A 15,392-nucleotide genomic window follows, 5' to 3' on the forward strand; every position below is an offset into this window, starting at 1 on the left:
GGCAGCTGATGGCAAGAAATGCAATTGGCAGGTCAGTGCTTTCCCAGTGTTTGAGCAGCATCGGGTGCAAATAAGATGTCGTTTCTGTTTACACTTCAGTTTGGAAGTGAATCACTGGAAACTCCAACATTCTGAGAGTAAGAAAGTGGGGACATCTGAAAACACTTTTTGGAGGACATAAAAAAATTGCCTCTAAAAATTCAGAGTGTGAGCAGTCAGGAATGAAATCCATTGGTTCCAAGGAAACAACTATAAAAGCAGAATTATTCGGAAATATTTGAAGTCAGATAATACCATGGAAAGACACTGGTCAGAGGCAGGACCTTCATTCTGACGTATCCTCCAACTAGATGTATAACCTTGAGCAAGTCACTTAACCCTCTGTAATACTTGTCCCTCGGCTATCAAAGAAGGCAATTGTCTCTAACTCAAACACACTGCCACCGAGTCCATTTCAACCCACAGCCACCTTATAGAACTGAAGAGAGCTGCCCTGGGGTGTTAGTGAAGCAGTAAGTCCATACGTAATAGAAAGCCTCATCTTTGTCCCACAGAGCAGCTGGTGGTTTTGAACTACTGACTTTCTGGTTAGCAGCCCAACTTGTAGCCCACTACTCCACCAGGGTTCCCACAGACAACTGTACGAGGAGATCACTTCTAACCGCCTTTCCTTGGCGTCTTGAATAATAGCAAGCAGTTAGCAGGCTCAGTTGTTCACCAAAAGGTTTGAAATTCCAGCTCAGAGGCACCTCTGAAGAATGACAGGGTGATCCGCTTCTGGAAAGGCATCCACTGAAAACCTCATTGAGCCTCGTTCTGCTCTGCCACACAGCTAGAACAGCAGCACAGGTGGCTGTGGCCACCAGTGGGGCCTTGTCTTTTGCCCTCACAATATACAGAGAGCCCTGCTCTCGAATAGAATAACCCTTCCACTTGCACAAGCCACTTTTAAAAATCATTTTATTAGGGCCTCATACAACACTTATCACAATCCATACACACATCGATTGTGTCAAGCACATTTGTATATTCATTGCCCTCATCATTCTCACAACATTTGCTCCCCACTTAAGCCCCTGGCATCACCTCCTCATTTTCCCCTCCCTCCTCCCCCCTCCCTCATGAACTCTTGATAATTTATAAATTATTATTTTGTCATATCTTGCACTGTCCAACGTCTCCCTTCACCCACTTTTCTGTTGCCCGTGCCCCAGGGAGGAGGTCACATGTAGATCCCTGTAATCAGTTCCCCCCTTTCATCCATCCTTACTCCACCCTCCCAATATCGCCACTCTCACCACTGGTCCTGAAGGGATCATCCTCCCTGGATTCCCTGTTTCCAGTTCCTATCTGTACCAGTGCACATCTTCTGATCTAGCCAGATTTGTATGGTAGAATTGGGATCACAATAATGGGGGGCAGGGGAGGAAGCATTTAAGAACTAGAGGAAAGTTGTATGTTTCATCGTTGCTACATTGCACCCTGACTGGCTTGTCTACTCCCCGAGACCCTTCTGTAAGGGGATGTTCAATTGCCTACAGATGGGCTTTGGGTCTCCACTCTGCACTCCCCCTCATTCATGATGATACAATTTTTTGTTCTGATGATGCCTGATACCTGATCCCTTCAACACCTTACGATCACACAGACTGATGTGCTTCTTCCATGTGGGCTTTGTTGCTTCTGAGCTAGTTTACCTTCAAGCCTTTAAGACCCCAGACACTATCTCTTTTGATAGCCGGGCACCATCAGCTTTCTTCGCCACATTTGCTTATGTACCCATTTGTCCTCGGCGATCGTATCATGGAGGTGTGCAGCCAGTGATATGATTTTTTTTTGTTTTTTGATGCCTGATAACTGATACCTTCGGTACCTCATAATCACACAGGCTGGTGTGCTTCTTCCATGTGGGCTTTGTTGCTTCTGAGCTAGATGGCCTGGGTGCTTGTTTACCTTCAAGCCTTTAAGACCCCAGATGCTATATCTTTTGATAGCTGGGCACCTTCAGCTGTCTTCATCACATTTGCTTATGTATCTGCTTCGTCGTCAGTGATTGTGTCGGGAAGGTAAGCATCATAGAATGCCAATTTAATAGGACCAAGTATTCTTGCATTGAGGGAGTACTTGAGTAGAGGCCCAATGTCCATCTACTACCTTAATACTAAACCTATAAATATATGCATATAGATCTATTTTCACATCCTCATATATAAATATGTTTACATATGTACATGCCTGTATTTAGACCTGTATAAATGCCCCTTACCTCCTAGCTCTTTCCTCTATTTCTTTTTACTTTCCTCTTGTCCCACTATCATTCTCAGCCTTCATTTGGGTTACAGTAATTCCTCTCCATTACATTACTCTTGGTCACACTCTACCAGGCCTCCTACACCCTCCTCACCACCGATTTGGATCACTTGTTGTTCCCTTGTCCCTGAGTTTGTTACCACCACTACTTTTGCCCCCATCCCCACCCCTCTCCCGTGTCCCCCTGGAACTGTCGGTCCTGTTGTTTTCTACTCCAGATTGTTCATCCAGCCTATCTTATTTAGACAAACCTGCAGAGATATTAATATTCACAAAAACAAGACAGAGCAAAACCAAGCAACAAAATAAAACAACAACACCAACAAACCAACGACAAAAAAAAAAAAACCCAAAGAAAAGCTTGTAGTTAGTTCAAGGACTGTTTGTTGGCCTTTAGGCGTATTTTCCAGTAGAGCCCGTTGGGGCACCAAGCCCTGACCCCAAAGTCTATTTTTGGTATTCTCTCGGGACTTTGTTGCTCTGGTCCTCTTGCTGTTGTGTTCCACGTCCTTAGTGTTTTGCCTCGGTATGGTGGGATCAGATTGGGCACAATTCCCACACTGTATCTCCAGTGTTGTCCACTATAGAGCAGTGGGACAATTGTGTCTCATAGTGGGGCTGGCCATATGGTCCTTTCTGTGGATTCGCTACTCTGAAAGGGAATATCATCCTCAAGGGCTGGTGGGCCAGGATGTGCTCCACTCTCTCTTCCTCCTCCTTCATTTGAGCCCATGTGCTCTGATCAGACATGTCCCTCTCCCAGAGCTGCAGATTCAGTGCTGTCCTCTGAAATAAATTGTTCTGGAGAAGGGAGGACAGGTATCCACATATTTGGGATTGGGGCCGGCCCCTCAGACCTCTCCACTGGTTACCTACTCCACGCCTGCATGTTGCATTCACATCTTGGAGCACTGGGTTGAAGTCTGGTCATTCTTTCCCTGTGGAGATATAAACAAGATCTTCCCCTAGGGTGGGTTAGTGCCCTGTACCCCCACTACCTATTTCTTTTTAATTTTTTTCTCTTTCCCCCACCTCCTTGGTAGTTGGCTACCATATGTATCCCTGGATGTGGTCTGGTCCCTGTCACACCACCTGTTCCTCACCCCAGGAATGTTTGTATACAGTAGCTTTCTCCCTATGCCCCTTTTGCATATTATTTTTAAAGCTTACCTCAGTGAACTCATGTTGTACTTGTCCTTTTATGCTTGGCTTACTTTGCTTAGCCGATTTCCTCCACTTTTTAGCATGGCATGCAGCAATGTGCTTCATATATTCATCGCTGTTTTTTAGCGATGCGCATAGTACTCCATGGTACATATGTACCACAGTTTTTTAATCCACTTGTCAGTTGATGGAAATTTGGGTTGTTTCCAACTCCTCGCAATAGTGAACTGTGCCACAATGAACATTGGAGCACAGATGTCTGGCCTTGGTTTGTTTCTTGCCTCTTCTGGGAATATGCCCAGTAGGGGGTTGCTGGGTTGTATGGTAACCCGAGTTCCATCTGTTTTAGATATTACCAGATTGATTTCCATGGTGGTCATACATACTTACAGGCCCACCAGCAGTGGATGAGAGTCCCTGTCTCCCCACAGCCCCTCCAACACTTGTTGCTTTCTGATTTTTTGAAATGAGCTATCTTTGAGGGTGTCAGGTGGTACCTCATGGTTGTTTTAATTTGCATTTCTCTTATGGCTAGAGATCAGGAACATTTTCCCGTATGTTTTTTGGCCATTCAGATTTCTGTCTCTGTGAAACTTTCATTCAGGTCCTTTGCCCACCTCCTCAATGGGCAATTAGTTTTTTTCTTTTTGGAAGCTAGCAGAGCATTGTAGAATTTAGTAATAAGGCCTTTGCTTGATATGTCATTGCTAAAGATGTTTTCCCAGGCCATGGCATCTCTTATTACTTTCTTGGTGAATTCAGTATATCCCATTTGTCAATTTGTGCCTCCTCTGTGTTTGTGTCCTTCCCTATTTCTGATAACCTGTGTATTCCCTGTGCCAAAGTTCTCAAGTTGGTCCCAATTCCCTCATTGATGGCCCTAATAGTTTGGGGTTTAACTTCAAGGTCTGTGATCCACCTTGAGTTTCTTCTTGTGCATCTCTGCAGGGAAATATCCATTTTTTCCAGCACCACTTGTTAAAGACCGCATCTGCTTCCCATTGGATATTTTTGGGGCCCTTATCAAAGATCAGTTGTCTGTATACTGATGATTTTATTTCTGGGTTTTCAGTTCTTGTCCATTGGTCTGAAGATCTGTCATTGTACCAATACCATGCAGTTTTGACAACCATGACAAGCCATTTTCTTAAGCAGATATTACCTGCTCCCTGGAAAGCTACTAATGCCAATCTTAATAGTCACGCCTTTTAATATAGTGCCCATGATGGAGGAGCCTTGGGTGGTGTACTGGGTTACATTTTGGGCTGTTAACCACAAGGTCAGCAATGCTAACCCACTAGCCACTTTGAGGGAGAAAGCTAAGACTTTCTCTCCTCCCATAAAGATTTACAGTAGTCCACCCAGGAGGATTTAGGGACACTTCTGTTCTTCCCTGTAGGGACTCAATGAGTCAGAATTGACTCAATATCAGTGAATTTGGTTTTTTCGCTTTGTTATATCTAATTTATTTTGTAAGCAACTTTTCTTTATTCAGGGTTCATAATAATGATAATATTAATGAGCAAACTTTTCTTATTAGTTTGCGTGTCCGTGTCAGCTCCTCATTTTCCTTTTTTCCCTACCCCTCCCTCCCCGCTCCCCCCTCCCTCATGAACTCTTAATAACTTATAAATTATTATTTTATCTTATCTTACACTGTCCGGAGTCTCTCTTCACCCACTTTTCCATTGCCCATCCCCCACAGAGGAGGTTATATGTAGATCCCCGAGATCAGCTCCCCATTCCCTACCCCTTCTACCCCTCTTCCCTCCCAGTATCTCCACTCTCACCATTGGTCCTGAGGACTTCGTCTGTCCTAGATTCCCTGTGTTTCCAGATCCCATCTGTACCGCTGTGCATCCTCTGGTCTAACCAGGTTTTCAAGGTAGAAATGGGATCATGATAGTTGGTGGGAGGAAGTGCTTAAGAACTAGAGGAAGGTTGTGAGTTTCATTATTGCTACACTGAACCCTGAGTGACTCATCTCCTCCCCACTACCCCTCTGCAAGGGATGTCCAGTTGTCTACAGATGGGCACTGGGTCCCCATCATGCACTCCCCCTCATTCATGATGATATGATTCCCCGCCCCCCCCCCCGCCTTTGGTGCTTGAAACCTGGTCCCCTTGGCCCTTCATGATCACACATGTTGGTGTGCTGCTTCCATGTGGACTTTGTTGCTTCTGGGCTAGATGGCCGCTTGTTTACTTTCAAGCCTTTAAGTCCCCAGACGCTATATCTCTCAACAGCCGGGCACCATCAGCCTTCTTCACCATACTTACTTATGCACACATTCGTCGTCAGCGTTTATGTGGGGAAGGTGATCACACAATGATGGGTTTTGTTCTTTGGTGTCTGCTACCTGATCCCTTCAACACCTCGTGTTCACTTAGGCTTGTGTGCTTCTTCTCTGTGGGCTTTGTTGCTTCTGAGCTAGATGGCTGCTTGTTTGCCTTCAAGCCTTTAAGACCCCAGATGCTATATTTTTTTGATAGCTGGGCACCATCAGCTTTCTTCACCACGTTTGCTTATGCACACATCTGTCTTCAGCGATCATGTCGGGAAGGTGGGTATCATGAAATGACCATTTAGCTGAAAAAGGTGCTCTTGTATTGAGGGAATGCATGCGAGGAGGCCCAGTGTCCACCTGCTACCCTACTACTAAACCTTTAAATATATGCACATAGGTCTATTTCCCCCATAATCATAAATATATTTATAAACTTTTAAAATGCATTTTTAATAGAGTGATGTGATGAACCCATCAGCTTTTTTGCTTGTCATGCACAGTTTGGTATTTAGTCCCAATGGCTATCCATAGAACCTCTGGTGTCACTGCTCACTGTAAGGTTAGTGGTTGAAACCCACCAGCTGCTCTACAAGAGAATGATGAGGCTGCCTGCTTCTGTGAAATTTAACGTCTCAGAAATCCACAAGGGTTGTTCTACTCTATCCTACTAGGTCACTATGAGTCAGCATCGACTCAATGGCTGTGAACAAAACCTGAAGTGAACTCACTGCGATTGAGTCAATGCGGATGCATAGTGACTCTTTGGAACAGCAGAACTCCCTCTGTGGATTTCTGAGACTCTGCATGGGAGTGGAAAGCCTCATCATTCTGAATACAATGTTGCATAGATGTATATGAGGCTTTACAGTTTACAGGAAATAGCACATCTACTGTCTCATTTTCTCTTCATGGAGAAGTAGTAAGAACAAAAGACAACAAAGAAACCAGTGCAGTCCTTTGGAATGGTATTATCTTCATTTTACAATTGTCATGGCTGAAGCATCGATGTTTCACATTGATGTTTTTATCTCTAGTGGAGGAAGAAAATTCCTCTCACCCAACCATCATTCCAAAGTTAACATTCTATGCGAATCTATTCATATATCTGTCACATAATTTTAATGGAAAGTAGTAATACATGCTTACGAAAACTCTAATAGATCTAAATATTTAAAATCTTACTCTATTTTACTTATCACCAAGATGTTCAAGTTCCAGGCATTTTTATTAAGGATTTCATTTAACGTGTTAACAAGTTCAAGGCTAAAAAGCACATTTCTCTTACTGTGAATGAAATAAGAAGCAGAAGAATATTTTGGAAAGAAGATTTAATAGTTAATATCATTTTATTATTAAAACAGCAGGAAAAAAATCTTAATATTATTTGTGTTGTTTTCCTTAGAATTCTCTACTTGATCTTCAGGTTCTAATACAGAGTACTCAGAGACAAAATGCACAATTAAAGGAGTTATGAAAGAAGTTAACAAGTGCCAATGCCAATAAGAAATGCTCAGGGCTGAGTCGTTTATCAGGACATGTCACAAAGTTCTTTCAGGTCTGCTAATATGGAAGCCTCAGCCCTAAGGCGTTCAGCTCCAGCTCCGTGGGTCAGCAAACACAGCTTCCTGAATTAAGTGCCAACAGGTACCCCACTCCAGTATGACTCAGCCAGAAGCACTCAACTCCTCTTCTGTGGCTCAGCAAGACCAGCTTCCCCAATTAAGTGCCCACAGGCAGTCCACCCCACAAGCCAGCCTCTAGCACAGAAGCACTGGGCTTCACTTGTTCCGTACGTTGGGAAGTCCATCAGTCTGTTCCGTGCTCTGGCTCCTGGTTCTGCGGCTGCTCCTCAGATGGTACAGCTCGATGCTCTTTCTCTGATGGCTCCAGGAGGTTCACTGCACTGGGATCTCAAGCCCGGAGGACATGTCCCTCCCCTGGATCTTGCTGGTAATGAGATCCTTCTTCCTGCTCCTCAGAGGGCTCATTTTATAGACAGCAGAGTAGCCCTCCAGGGAATTCTGGTCACAACTGCTCTCAGGTGAATTCTCTCTGTATCTTCTTACAAGTCCCATGCAGAGAAAGGTCTTTGGTGGCAGTTACAGGCTTTGGCCAGAAGAATCACCCTAAATAATTCACTACCCCTGCATTATCTTTCAAGGATTCTTGCTTACTCTAGGCAAAAAAGAAATACTTTGAAGTCATTAATTGATATTTCTGGCTAGATCTCAGAGCAGTTTACCCATCATACCACCACGCCTTGTCTTCATAACATAATAGCGCAATAGACTCCGACAGTAATAGTTATTTTAAAAGGAAAATCTTAAGCACAAAGTCTAAGTCACGTCATACACTGAAGCCCAGCTGTCTTTCTAACACGGAACCACACAGCTAAACAGGTTTCGTTACAAAGAAAAGGTAGTAAAAGAATAGTGTTACATTACAAATGGAATAGCTCCAAGCAATAGTAAAATGTTAAAAATGGAATTTTAGGAAAGCGACGGGAAGTGATTTAAAATGAAAGGGGCATAAAGACTGGTCTTGGTAAAAGAACCACCCAGCATCAACCTGCGATGTGTGGCAAAACAGGGCGACATGAACTTCCCAGTTCATTTCTGGCACCTACCAAAGCCCTACTAAATCAAAGGCATAACCCTAGGTAGACACAGAAACTGAGGACAGACTGTCACAAACAAGGCTTGGCACAATTGGGGCCGCAAATGTTGGGGATTCACTTGACAAAGTAGAAAGGGTAGCGACCTAAGTGTTTCCTAAGAGAGAAAATAAAAACAACCAACTGTCGTCGAATAGTCTGACTCAGAGTGACCCTTTATAGATGGTGAATCTGTACGGGAACAGACAGCCTCGTCTTTCTCCCAAGAAGCAGCTAATAGGTTTGATGCATTTACCTTGTGGCTAAATAATAAGTCAGAACCCAAACGAGAAGCTTTTCATGTGGAACTCTAGAGAACCTCTGGCGATAAGGGCAGCCGATGCATTGCAGAGTGTGGCTACAATAAGATGACTAGTTAAATGACTGTATCCAGAGCATTCGCACAGATTGCCTTTCCCCTCCTGAGCCTTCTGAGAGATGTGCTACGCTGGTGTGAATGTCCTTTGCCCAATTAACAACACAGGCCTCACCCACTTGATCATCGTGCCTTGTTTGTAAATATGTTAAGCTAGAGCGAACAAGATAGAGCATACAAATACTTTTTTAAAAGCAACGCCAATGAAAACAAGAAAATTCAGAGCACAAAAATCTTTAAAGTATCATTTGCATCTTTACAGAGAGATGGCATGATATGATAGCCATGGAAGAAGAAGCAAATATGATGGGGGAAAAAAGCATTTCAAGAATAAGAAGGGGTTCTCAGAAATTAAATACAGCAGAGGCAAATACTTTCATAGAATGATTAAAAGATAAAAATCAAGAAAAGCTCCCAGAATTAAAATAAGAAGGAAGAGATAAATTTTAAAACCATAGAAAAATGGGAGATCAAAGAGAAATGAGAAATGGGAAGCAAAAAATTATGCCCCAAAGTTATAATAATCTAAGAAAAATTCCCAGAACGAAAGGATCTAACTTCCCAGACAGCACACAGCACGCAAATAAAAAGACCCAGACAAAGACATATCCTGTGAAATTTCAGAACCCTGGAGATGAGATTGAAAGGTAGAGAATGGAAATACAAGTTGTATGTGTCGACCCAGGAATCAGAGTGGCGAGCAGCAAGCTCCATCTCAAAAACAATGGTAGAGATGAAAAGGCAATGGAGAAATGATTTTAAAGGATGAAAGAAAATCTTGTCCCACTGAGATTTATATACTCAATCAAAGCATTAGCCAAATGTGAATGTGCATAAGGACATTTTCAGAAATGCAAACTTTTTTAAAAGATTGGGATTAATACATATATCAAATCATTCCATAGTTCAATTACAGCCAGCAAAATTGTACATTTGCTACCACAATCAGTTTCCAAACACTTTTTTCTATATGGACCCCTTAACATCATCACCTGTTTGCTCTGCCACCCCTACTGTGTCCCCCTCCCCCCAAAACCTTGATTCTACTTGCTGACTATATAGGTTCATTAGTCCTGGTTTTCATACCTTGAAAAATAAATTAAAAACATAACTTCAAGAGGAAGGCTCCCCAGTGACATAACATTCCTGAGGTACCCCCTAATATGTACAATCAAAAACAAAACAAAACAATACAACTCCAAAGTACATAAGACTTCAGAAACCAGATCAGGTTTGGCGTGCATCCAGGGGGGAATCTGCTGACAAGTTGTAACTGTTCAAGTCAGGCTTCTGCCTGTGACCTGTACGCAACTCACTAATGCACTCTGATTTTCCTCCTATCCCTCAATTTTGGATAGAGGGAATTCACTGGAGGTTTCTTTCCTGTATAGTTTTATCAATAAATCTCAGGCTCCCACTGTCACCCATAGCCTTCTGCAAACCAGAGTCTCAGACTTTAGGCTCTGAGACTAATCCCTCCTTCAACCTCAGATTATGCTTCACAACCCTTCAGTGACTGATGATGGTGAGCTTCTGCCAGGTGGGCTTAGCTACCATCTCACTCAGATGGTTTCTTGTTTGAAGACCAGCCTTGAAGACTCCAGACACTTTTATCTGATAGCCAGGTACCACATGATTTCTTGACCACATTTTGTGATTGCAAGCATCTCTTCTGTGTTCCCTTCCTGAGAGTGAGTATCAAGCAGGGCCATGATGCAAGAACTAACTATTCTTAAATTGGAGCTAGGATTTAGTGTGAGCCCCCAAACCTTTCCTGGATCAATGTTTGTTTGTTTGCTTGGCCTTTCAATTTATTCTTACTTGGGAATTAACCCAAATGTCATATCATTATTCAATCTCATCCAGCAGAATTGTACCATTGCTTCCATAATCAGTTCCTAAACATCCTCTATAAATGCAAATTTTGGTAATGAACAGCACTCTTTCTTAGGAATGTGCTTCCCCAAAGTGAGGAGAAAACCCTGGAGAGAGGAGAAATCATAGTATCAAAAAACAGGTAGTCATTTTGGGAAAGAAATGCAGAGGTTTCCCAACATGGCACTGAAGAAAGACCCAGGCCCAAGACGATGCAGCAGCAACCCCGGTTGAAGCAAGAGGGCCCAGTAATCCAAAGGTGGCTCCCAAGGAGACAAATGTGCCGGCCTGGTGTGTTTGGACGTGTGGAGAGTAGAAAGAAGTTGTGAAATCCTTCGGTTGAGTTAGTGTTGGGAACAGTTGCAGTCGAGTTGATGATTAACTTTAGGAAAAGCAAGTCATACAAGAAGTGATAGGTCATCGTGGACTCGGGTTAGCCACACACCACACTCACATCATTGTCAGAAGGCAAAGGGGGCTTGGTGGTACATTCACAACACTCTCGGCTGCTCACAGAGAGAAGCCCAGGGGCACCTCAGGAGAAAGGCCTGGCAATCTGTTCCAATAAAAATTACATCACCTCCAGGAAACCCTGTTGGTCAGTTCTACTCTGTGACTTTGAGTTGGAACCAACCTGATAGCATCTGACAGAAACATGCATAATACTGATATGCTATTCAAAATTTAAATTCTGTCTCGGGATTACACCCAAGCTTAACGTCATGGTGGAGGAGGTAGGGAGAGAGAGGTAGTCATATAGAGAGAGTGATGTGGACAGGTTGCAAACTAAATGAATAGTCACAATTCATATTGGGAAATCCACAGGTCATATATTAAAATGAGTTTTAAATAACTATATGGGCATATTGTTTGGGACCTGCATGTAAAGCAGAAGCAACCGCAAAGAGAATTGAAATGGCTGCCCGGGACAACTAACACCAGAGAAGGAGAGGGGTGTCACACGGTTGCTGCTTGGGGATTTGGGGTTGTTACTGTCCTAAGATAACTCTTGTGATCCTACTTGTCTTGTGAAGCTACATTCCTGATGTGAAATATTTAAAATAAATAAATTTGATTTAAAGTAAGGGGGGGCCAAGTGGGAGGGTCTATTGATATACAATTGAAAAATGAGCCCACTAATCCAGCACATATTTTGTGTTAACATCCCTTAAAAATGTGCTTTTCACAATAGTGAAAATTATTACCTTGCAAAGCATTACTGGTCTCAGAAAATAGTGTTTTCTTTTTATTATATTTATAATTTCTTATACTAATACAAAGGTTCATTTTCTAAATTGCTGGTTTCCGCCTTTCTAGTGGAATGTGTTTCCAGTCACCTGGATTGTCCCTCTAGTTGTTTCCACTCTTGCCTTCCTGTACTAGCGCCAAGCCCTGTTCATTCTACTTTTTAAATATCTCTCCGTATGCCATTTCCCTGTGCCATTTCTGACATCCCAAAGTTAGCATTCCACACCTTGAGTTTTACCTTGGCCACCTTTTCAGTCTCTGCCTCTTGTCTTACACTCTTCCAATCTGTCCTCATTTTGCTTCCGGGATAATCATCTGTAGAAATCTGATTTTGTCAATGGTCTGCTCAAAAATGTGTAACACCTATGGGCTAACATCTTACGTTGGCTCATCTAAACCAATGAAGTACATGGCCTCGGGAGGTGTCTTCAAGATTGTTTGCCACTCCCACCTAGCACTTAGACAGGGAAGTACGTCTCAGCCTTTTGTGGGTCCAGAAACACTGCTCCCCTATGCTCCCCCTCCACTGACCTGGGGATTGTATACCTCAAGCGCATCTCATCCGGTCTGTTCTATCGGATATTTTCTTGGCTCTTCCAAGCAGAATCCAGTGTTTCTTCTGCTATATTCCTCGACTCTCTTATGTATTTCATCTGCTTTCAAACAATGATCTCGATCACAGTTCCTTGAGAAATTGTCATTCCACTAAACTTGTAGAATCTGAAAGGATTCAGATGGAAGGTTTTCACCTTGTGACCTAAAACCCAACAACTTTATTGCATTCAGCTAGACTCAGTAGGCATTAGTTGAATGGATGAATGGCTTGCTGACTTTTAATTTAATTTTCAATTTAACAATAAGGATAGGAAGGTAGAACAGACTTCACTGTAGTATGTGCATTCTGTCAGCTAGGGAAAAGGGAAAAAATATTTACAACTGGAAAGAGAAAGAAGGAGGAGATAAAGAACAAGGGGAGGAGGGAGGGAGAGCAATACTCCAGTGGTGTTTGAAGCTGTGATTTTTGGAGTGAGTCACCGGCACATGAATCTTTCTACAAGGATGACCCTGTAAACAAACCCCAATGTGATGGAGGAGTTCAAACACTCAAATGGTCCTCTTCACAAAGAGAGCGTGACAAGTGCCTTGTGGAAATGGGCTGATGATTTATTAATTAGCATTATTGATAATGTGCTACACAGTAGAAGATGGGATCAAAAACAATGCAGAGAGATGAAGTGACAGAAACAGCAGGAACAGCAGCCTCCAACACATTATGGAGAAGAGTTCTGAGGCCTCACTTCACATACGTTTCTGCAAGTGCCTTGGTAACGTCATAAAACCAAGGGTCCAGAAATGAGTGCAGACTTAACTAATGCTTGTCATTGTTGCCTTATTCCAACAGAAGTACTCTTTTTAATTTTAATGTCAACCCATTAAAAATGAAGGTGACCCTATTTAAAGATAATCATGGATATGGAAAAAATGACTCAGGAGTCAAGCTGATCTAGGTTCAAGTTGTGCCTTGGTCATGACTACACCAAAATACATCCAATCTCATCTATTTAATTCTGACTTAAAGTGTTCCCTAGGGTTGATGAATCTTTGCAGAAATAGGGAGCCTCCTCTTTATCCCACATAGGAGTTGGCCAGTAGCTGGCCTTGAGGTTAGCAGGCCAATGTTACATACCAGAGCCACCAGGGCTCCTTTACCTGTGGCCAACCCACTTGACCTCTCTGGGCTTCCATTTCTTCATCTCCAAAGCTCCAGGGTGAGCTCCTGGCATCCAATAAACCAGAAATGTTCTCTCTCTCTCCACACCACCTCTTCATTGGATGACACATTGTGCAGATAAATCACAAATATCTATTGGTATAATTGGACTTTCTGGGTGATATAAATATATTTGCAAAAGCATCTCTCTCGAGTAGATTGTAATGCATTTCTCTAAGGCCTAATATCTCTCGATTAGATACAAAGTCATCTATCTGTAAAGATGAAAACTTGACCATGTTTCTTCTTCAGTTACCAGAAATATTTTCATTCCCAAACTAGAATGTCATGCTTTCTGGTAGTAATTAACTTTTTCACTAATTGGTTATTTGATACTACCGAGCTATAAATTGCCATCTTTATTACCATGATCTCATATAAAATAATGACTGTGCTAATAAGACCATTTACAGAGATCAGCCAATCAATAAATTCCATTAGTGCCCGTCCCTTCCCTAAAAGGTCATAACTAAGCCCTTTCTACACATGGCTATAAATTGGTTATATTAGACAGACAATGGCCCTTCTAAAAACCGTAGACTGGTATTTGAACATGCATGCAATCAACCTATAATCTATGGATAGAGTACTAATTGAAGGTATTCAGAGCCTGGGGGAGGAGGTAGTAGAGGTTCTGTGTTGCAATTCTCAACTTTCCATGTGGGGACCCCTGCTTAGTTTCTCATCCAGTGTACCTCAAGCACAGCCACCCCTCGTTGGTCAGTGAAGGCTGCTAGTGGGAACATGTAAGTGGCTACACTGAGGAACAGATCTCTGCAGAGCTGAAATGGAATAGAAAGAATGATCCACTTCTAAGAAATCAACCAATGTATCTTTTGGGTAACGAGTGTCAGATGCTGCTCGGTGTGGCGCTCCCACGAGCTGGAGGCCAACTGACCATCAGCTAAGAACACCCAGGCTTCATATTCCTTTTATGTTCGTAAGTTAGTCGAGGGAGATTGCTTTGAGCAAAAATGTTTGAAATACCCATTAGTGGACACCTCCACAATTAAGATCAGTTCTACGGAGCATATAGGACATCTACACTCTTAAAATGCAGATGAATCCAATTCACTTTCTCTTCTCTTTAGAAGAAAAAATATGCAGAGGAAAACTTCTGGAGGAATGAATATATATATATATATATATATATATATATATATATATATATATATATATATATATATATATATATATTAGCTAAACTCTAACCCAACCTTCCATTCAAAATACAGCTGTGGATGTTACCAGTTAGAACACAGTCCATTTTTTTCTAGAGGAATTTGAGGATGCAAAAATGACCAAGAGGGTATCTATTTCCTTACCTCAGAAGCTTCGTGTAAAGCAGACACTCACCAGGCTAGCAGAGTGAGAATCCAGCCAAGTTTTCTACACAGATAACACACACGCATACATATGAAGGGCCTTCCAAAAGTTCATGAAACATAGAATTAAAAGGTATAAATTTTAAAATACAGATTTTATTTTTTCAATATATGTTCTATCAAGTTCAAGACAATTTTGTAAACAATGATACCGGTTATTTAGTTCATCTTAAAGAACTGAAGTCCTAGGAGTTTAACCATGTCAATTCAGTCTTTTTAAATTTTAAACAATATTATTTAAAAAGAAAATGTGTGTCCTATAAAGATCTTTTAAGTTTAGCAAACAAAAAGAAGAGAGGGAACCCAATAGGGACTATGAGGT

General features: G+C 42.1%; 1 protein-coding gene across 2 annotated transcripts in view; it reads left to right on the top strand.

Moving 5' to 3' along the window:
- The window catches only part of RNF150 (ring finger protein 150), a 355,784-nt gene that overhangs the window by 297,996 nt on the left and 42,396 nt on the right, over positions 1 to 15,392 (top strand). The window lies entirely within an intron of this gene.

The sequence above is a fragment of the Tenrec ecaudatus genome, chromosome 3 (genome assembly GCF_050624435.1).
Source record: "Tenrec ecaudatus isolate mTenEca1 chromosome 3, mTenEca1.hap1, whole genome shotgun sequence".
NCBI lineage: Eukaryota > Metazoa > Chordata > Mammalia > Afrosoricida > Tenrecidae > Tenrec > Tenrec ecaudatus.